The following is an 8,090-nucleotide window of genomic DNA, read 5'->3' on the forward strand; positions in this document are numbered from 1 at the left end:
TTAAAGGAAATTTATGTTATTTAAGTAATTTAAAAGTGGAAAGAGATGACAACAATCTGGTCAATTTACACTACTTTCAAAATTTTACTTGAGTCAATTTGTGTTATTATTTTTTAATTTTAAGAGTGAAATGCCCATGATGATCTATATTTCAGGATGTAAAGTACATTTTGACTAAAAATTATTCTCATTCATCAAACAAGGTGGAAACATATAATTTTTTTATCATTTTAAAGTGTTGTGGATATGCTGAGAATATTGAGAAGAAGTTGATATCCCAATCTTTAGTGTACAAGATTCAGATGCGCATATGTATGTATCTTAATCTTAATATTAGCCTCTTTCCACTTTTTGTGGACAGGAAGTAACATCTCATGCATCATAAAAGTATCATATGTCATATAACACACATCAAACAACAGTCCAAGGAATCAATATAGAAAAAGGTATATCAATAGTTTAATATAATGTGACTTTTTTCCCGTTGAAAAAGTTACCCCTAGTATATGATTTATAAGCAAATAGGCTTTGGGTTTTTTTTTTTAAATAAATAAAAATTCCATATTTTTCCGATTTGAACAAACATATTGGTATTGACGATTTCGCATAATTTGTTACAATTTTGTATTCACTGCAATTTCATAGGCTCAAACCGCAAAATATAGAGAGAAAGCATTTTCACAATTTGAGTCTGCAAAAATTTATTGTGAATGCAAAATCGTAACGTACTACGAAAAAACATCAATATTATCATTAATACGTTTGTTCAAATTAAAAAATATAATTTTTTTATTTATTTAAAAAAAAGTCGATTTTGGGAGTATTTATTAGATCTTATCTCCGATTTGTATTGGCAAATGCAATGTGACATAATGGATTAAAGAAAAGAAAGAAAAATATGAAGAGAGAGGAACACTATGGGCCTAATGGTTCAATCCTTACACGAAAAGTAGGTAGTCACTGCCTCCCTGCTTTTAATGGCCACACCTTCCCCCCACGCGTGACCCCCCTTTCCCTTATTCCCTCTCCACTCTCCACTCTTCCCTCTTAGGTTGTTTTCTTTTTTTTTATTTTTTATTTTTTTTATTTTAATTTACAGTTATAAATACACATAAATTTATGTTTATACACTTTATTATATATTTTATCCTCAATAAGGATAAAATTGTTACGAACGTATCTCATCCCCTGTCATAAACAAAATATTAGGGGGTGAGCACGGGTAGCGAGTACTCGATTACCCGTCTAAATCCGAATCGAACTAATTAAATTAGTTCTAAAATCAATGAGTAATTGGGTTCAATTCGAACCAAACCGATAGCTTTTGTTGGTGATTGGTTCAGGTATCGGTTTTGGGGGTGCGAAACCCGAACTAACCCGCAAATTCGATCATATATTAATTAAATAAAAAAATATATATGACTTTTCTATTATTCATTATTAATATGTTTGGATTTTAATGAGTTTAGTTTTTAATGTATTTGGTGTTTAACATGTTTGGATTATTTCTATTGATGTTACATGTTTATTGTACTGGTTAAATTTTTAAGATAAAAATTTGGTTTTTTTTATGAATTTCAAAGTCATCGGGTACCCAATTATCCTAATCGAACCAATCCATTCTTAATCGGTTTGATTTGGTTCGGATACATATACAAAAAAATACAAATTCGAACCAAATCGAACCAATTACATTTTGATCGGTTCGGTTCTAATTTTACTATAAACCCGAACCAAACCGACCGTACTCACCCCTACAAAATATATAAGAAATTATTAACAGTATTTTTAGTTTATAGATGAAATAAGACGATGTGATTATACACTTTATTACATATTTCATCCTCAGTAAGGATAAAATTGTTATGAATGTATCTCATCCCCTTGTCATAAACAAAATGTATAAAAAATTATTAGTAGTATTTCTAGTCTGCAAACGAAATAAGACGATATGATCCTTTTAAACGTATCTCGTCTATGACAGGGACGAGATACGTTCATAACAATCCCGTCCTTGCTGAAGACAAGATACATATTTAAAGAAATTGTTATATGTGCAGACATGATATATATAGGATAATAATTTTCAGCTATATAAGGAGCTCGTTCATTTCATTGTAACTCCAATATCCTTTCTTCAATTCTCTTGACATATTCAAATGTCTAATAGTGAGTACGTTGTGTGTGTTTATGTAAATAGTTGTATTAGAAACAATGACGAAGGAATTATATTTGATCGTCTAGATTCAGTCTTGTTTTGAACCCTTTGGCTTGACACTTTGCAGGATTTGAAGAATTTAATATTAATGAAGATGGAGCCATGGAGGTTCAGGTTCAAGGGAGGTTACCAGAATTGGGTACAGGTTCCTCGCTCCTTTAGCAAACGAAGGCTTCGAGTTCAAGCTTTTCTGGATCGTAGGTGATGAACACATGCGTGCGATATTTGAGGCCCATGGGAGAATCATAGCACACAAAATCATGGAGTTATACACAGAGGTCTTTGATATTGTTGGAGGTGGAACTAGCCCGTATACATCCGCATCCTTAGGGCCACCGATTACTGCATATTCGTTGCATTACAAATACCAAAAGATCACATGCAGGGGGACTCTAAGTCAGATGAGGAGTATATCGCTGAGACTGAGGGTTCTTCCGGTAGCTTTGAGGAGGATGAATATGTAGCGGATATTCTGTTGGGACGAGATTTTCTCTTACCTGCACTAATTGTTGTGCCTGGTCTATCTAGTGTGCCTAGCCATTTTCACACACTGCATCTTGATGCAATGGAGGAAGATACACTTCGTTGGTGCGTTAGGTGACAATTACAACCTTGACGAGAGTGTTGAGTTTCGGGTGAGCTACTGGTTCAGGAGTAGAGAAGCTGCTCATATAGGGGTGAAAAATTATAGTATTCAACGGACTGCGGAGTACAAATTGATTGAATATGATTATATGAAATACCATTATCGATGCAAGCAAAGATCAGTTGGGTGTCCGTGGAGCATACGCGTGTCAATTACGAGATGGGCGTAGATATGGTCATATGATCACCAATCTTTCTAAGTGCATTAACATTGTTTTGATGGGTAATTAAAACTTACCAGTTGGTGTGATTGTCCGATCCACTTACGAGAGGTTACAGTAGTTGTGGATACAAAAAGGGTTGTGAGGCACAAGCGCAACTTGCAGTTGGCCAACAATTTTCACAATATTTCCTTGTAACAGTGGAGAAGAATAGGAAAAATCTATCGAAGATGCGTGTCACACATTGTGATAGATGATCACAGGTGTTTAGTATAGAGGAGCTTGACCCGCTAGAAGGGTAGAGCCAGATATCGTATCGTGTTCGACTAAAATGAATATTTATTTTTGGGTAATTTACCTTAATAAAATGAATGGAGATCAAAATTATACAAATGTACGTAACAAAAAGCTGGTTACATGTCTGTCCTAAACATATTTATATAAATCGAATCAGTATAACTTGATGTAGCCATTTACACATAAATTGAATCATGCCAATTCGAATTATCATGTAACAAAGTAAATCAAAATATGGTAATTCAATTTAGTATAGGAGGAGCAAGAGAAAGCTTGGTCCCAAGTAAATTGAATCATGTGAGTTTGAATTATAAGATGATACATATCTCCAGGGTAAATCGAATTACCTTGATTAGAATTAGTTATAAATATAACACATAGTAAATCAAAATTAGTTAATTTGATTTAGTAATAGGTATGTCCTATAAATACAACTAGAATGTATGCTTCTGATCAGAGTGGCACTCATAATGGCTAGTAATGATTGTTTTTAGTTCTTGTGCACTACAGAAGGACGATTAAGAAAAATGGGAGAGGGAATAAAATTTAGTGATAAGGATCCAATAAGTTTCTTTATCAAACAGTTCACGAATTTTATTGAGCTACAAAGTACTACAATACTGAAATTGAAAGTTTAAGGCATCAAATGTGTGGAAAATTTATTTTATAGGATTTCAATTTCTATGCGGATTTTGCGAAGAACGATTTTGTAATAGAGAATGATAAAGATTTGCAAGTTTTGTTTCACTGTCATTGTCAGTTTTTCGATGTGAGAACCCACGAATTATCGGCCAAGTGTGGAGATGTGGCCGTTAGTTCTGGAGGATAAAATCAAAATGCTCAATCTGTAGCAATGCCAGGAGCCTCTAACTCAAAGCCTATTGTTGCTTTTACATCTATGACTACAGTTGCACTCAAAACAGTGTTAGTGGCATATCCGTCCTTCGCAGTTGATCTAAACTGTGTTAATGATGGAGAAATTAGTAGGGCCGTCAAAATGGGCCAAATCCACCGGGATGGCCCGTTTGTCCGTTTAAATGGGTGGACTTTTGCCTCCAATTAAGCCCCATTTAAATTTCGGACTAAACGGGCTGAGCCCAATTAACCCGAAAAAAATTGCGGGTTAAACGGGGGCCCGCATAAATTTTTTTTTTAAATCGAAATTTCAAATTTTGGCCAAGCATCATTCGAAAAAAACTGACCCGACCTATATAAAAATAATAGATTTATAGAATTATTAAGCCAATAAATCATGGACTATAAGCCCAATTAACCAAATACCAATAGTCAATATTATGCAAGATAAAAAAATCCAGCCCAAAAGATAATCCAACCCATATATAATATAAGAGTACAAAATTTAAAAAAAATTCTCTCTAACACTCACTAAAAATTCAAACGTACAAAGGAAAAAGAAAAAGTACTTTAGAGTAGTCATAACCCATATGCCCATTAGCCCATATACCCTAAATGCTAAATTCCTAATTCTTCAATCTTCATTTCTTCTACACAATAAACGTTCAAAGAAAAAAGAGAAAGCACTATGAAGTAGCATAAATCCCTAATTCTTCTGCATAACACCACAGTCTCACAAATTTATTATTTATGTGTGTGTCCATCCTTCTTCCGGCGACAGTAACTTCTTTGTCGGTGTCATCATTGAGTATCCCCATCATTAGAGCCTTGCGAGACTCTCATCACCGTTAGCCCTTTAATTTTCGTTACTTCATCCATTCTGCAGTTTTCACTCAACTTCTACTCTTCTTCAGTTTTTGTAGCCTTTAGTCATCACACTCATCAATTTTCAGTCAACTATTGTAAGATTACTTTCTTATCTTAATAATAAAATATGCATGTTATTTCTTTTCTGATAAATCTTAGGTTCTCAACATTTAGATGAATATTATAATACTAATATCAATTATTTATTTATTCTGTTTTGTTCTGGGTTATTTTGAGTTATAGTAAGGATTAATCTGATTCTATATTTTTATTTTTTGTTAGTGATTTAATTTGGAGTTATGAATGACTATGCAAGAGATATTGTTGATCCAAATGCTGAGGTAGAACAAATTTTTTTGGACTCAGACTCTGATGATGACTTTGATGATCTTGTTGACGACAAAGTCTCGCCGGAAAGAACTCAAGCGACACCTCTTGTAAGTATTCCACCTACTGCTATTGATGGGTCAAATTTTAAAAAGAGAAAATGGTTAACTACATCTAATGTCTGGGATAGCTTTATAAAAATAGTTGAAGAAGATGGAAAAACAAGGTGCAAATGTAAAGGGTGTGGAAAAGAATACAAAGGTGAAAATTGTACTCATGGTACCTCTACATTGAGACGACATATCCCTGTGTGTCGTGAACTCCCCAAATTTCATGATTTGGAAAAAATGATGCTTGATGAAGTTGGGAGGTTAAGGACTAGACAAGTTGATCCTATGATTTTTTTTGTCAATTAATTGCAATAGCAATCATAGAACATGATTTTTCTTTCTCATTTATTGAGTATAGAAGAATTAGGGATGTTTTTAAGTACTTGAATCCTGATGCTAAGATGTTTTCTCGAAACACTGCTGTAGCTGATATTTTCAAATTTTATATTGCTGAAAAAGAAAAGTTAAAATGCCAGTTAAGGAAACTTCGGAGTAGAATATGTTTAACTACTGATCTTTGAACTTCATGCACAACAGAGGGTTATATGACTTTGACTGCCCATTATGTTGATTCACGATGAAAATAAATTCTAAGATACTCTCATTTTCTCACATGCCCCCTCCACATACGGGACATCAATTAGCAAATAAAGTGCTTGAGTTGTTATCTGAATGGGGAATAGAGAAGAAAATATTTTCAATAACCTTAGACAATGCTTCATCTAATGATAGCATGCAAACTTTACTCAAGCGAAACTTCCTTTTAAGTGATGAGTTATTGTGTAATGGGGACTTTTTCCATGTGAGGTGTTGTGCTCATATCTTAAACTTGATAGTTCAAGATGAGTTGAAGGTTGCTAGTTCTACTTTTCATAATATCATAGAGAGTATCAAGTATGTGAGAGCATCGGAGGCATGAGCTATCTAATTTAGAGATGTTCTTAAGTCACTTAAAATTTCTGACATTAGAGTAAACTTAGATGTGCCTACTAGATAGAATTCTACTTTCTTGATGTTGGAGAGTTCTTTGAGATGTGAGCGTGATTTTGTTAAACTCTCTTTGAAGGATAACAATTTCAAATATTGTCCGTTGGAAGAAGAGTGGAAAAGAGGAAGAGAAATCTGTAAATTTTTGAATCCATTTTATAAAATTACTATTTTGATGTCTGGTCAATCTTATCCTACTTCAAATTTATATTTTATGCAAATTTGGAGGATTGAGTGTTTGCTGACAGAATACTCCATTAGTGAGGATGAGGTCATAAGAAAAATGGTGCAACAAATGGAAGCCAAATTTGATAAGTATTGGAGCGATTATTCTATAATTCTCTCTCTAGGAGCTATTCTCGATCCTCGAATGAAATTTCATATTTTGGAATATTGTTTGAATAAAGTGGATCCATGTACTACTAATGAAAAATTGACCACCATCAAGAAAAAGTTGTATTTGTTGTTTGAAGCATATTCAAAAACTTTGTCACATAATGCCTCTTCTAATACTTCTGGTGGTCAAATAAGAATTCCAACTTCTAGAGAAGATGATTCACTTTCATTTGATGTGTCTGATGTAAGTTTTATTTCTATTGTGCATTATGTTAATATAATTTTCTTTTATATATTTCTGTCAATATGTTACTTTCTTAATTGTTTTATTATTTTTTTTTTGAATATTGTAGGAGTTGAGAAATATAAATTTTTTAACTAATGCTTCACAAAGAAAGTCTTCTTTAGATATCTATTTGGAAGAGTCAACTCTTGATATGAACTCTAAAATAGATGTCTTGCAATATTGGAGGTCTCAAGCCCATCGCTTATCTGATTTAGCTTCCATGGCTTGTGATGTGCTTAGTATTCCAATAGAATCAGCCTTTTCTATTGGTGCACATGTCCTAAATAAGTATAGAAATTCTATTTTGGATAAGAATGTGCAAGCTCTTATTTGTGCTCGTAATTGGATACATGCATTTGAAGATTATGGTAATTCACTTTTTAAATTTATTTTGTTAACTTCTATTGGCAATAAATAATGAATGACTTGCATATTGTATTTATTTAATTTTCTACTAACTAACTTTAAATTGTAGATGCTAAATTTGAGTGTCAAAATGAAAATGACAAAGAACATTATAAAAACTAGTGTATGACCCCGTGCTCAACACGAAAAATTTATAAAAGTAAAAAAAAAATATATGCTTCGATATTTAAAACAAAAGTACAAAATAATTATTATTTTAAGAAATTTATAAAATTATTATTAAAATCAAAGTTTAACTTAAAAAAAGTGGGTAATAATTATTTTATATTTTTTATGGTAAAATAATTATAAACTGATACAGAATTTAAAATAAAATTAAAATATTTACATTAGAATACTATTTTTTCAAAGACTTTTCTATAAACAATATTGATGGTTGAATTTGCAGATATTCCTACATGATTCATAAGTAAAACTTTTAAATCTCTCTTACTCTTAACTCTTGAAAGTGCCACATATAGTTGGTCATGTGTAAAAACTGGTTTGGGCAAGCACAATCCAACATGAGATAAAGTTTGTCCCTAAAACTTGTTAATTGTCATGACAAACGATACTATTATAAGAAACTGTCTTCG

This window comes from Arachis ipaensis, chromosome B01 (assembly GCF_000816755.2).
Source record: "Arachis ipaensis cultivar K30076 chromosome B01, Araip1.1, whole genome shotgun sequence".
Taxonomy (NCBI): domain Eukaryota; kingdom Viridiplantae; phylum Streptophyta; class Magnoliopsida; order Fabales; family Fabaceae; genus Arachis; species Arachis ipaensis.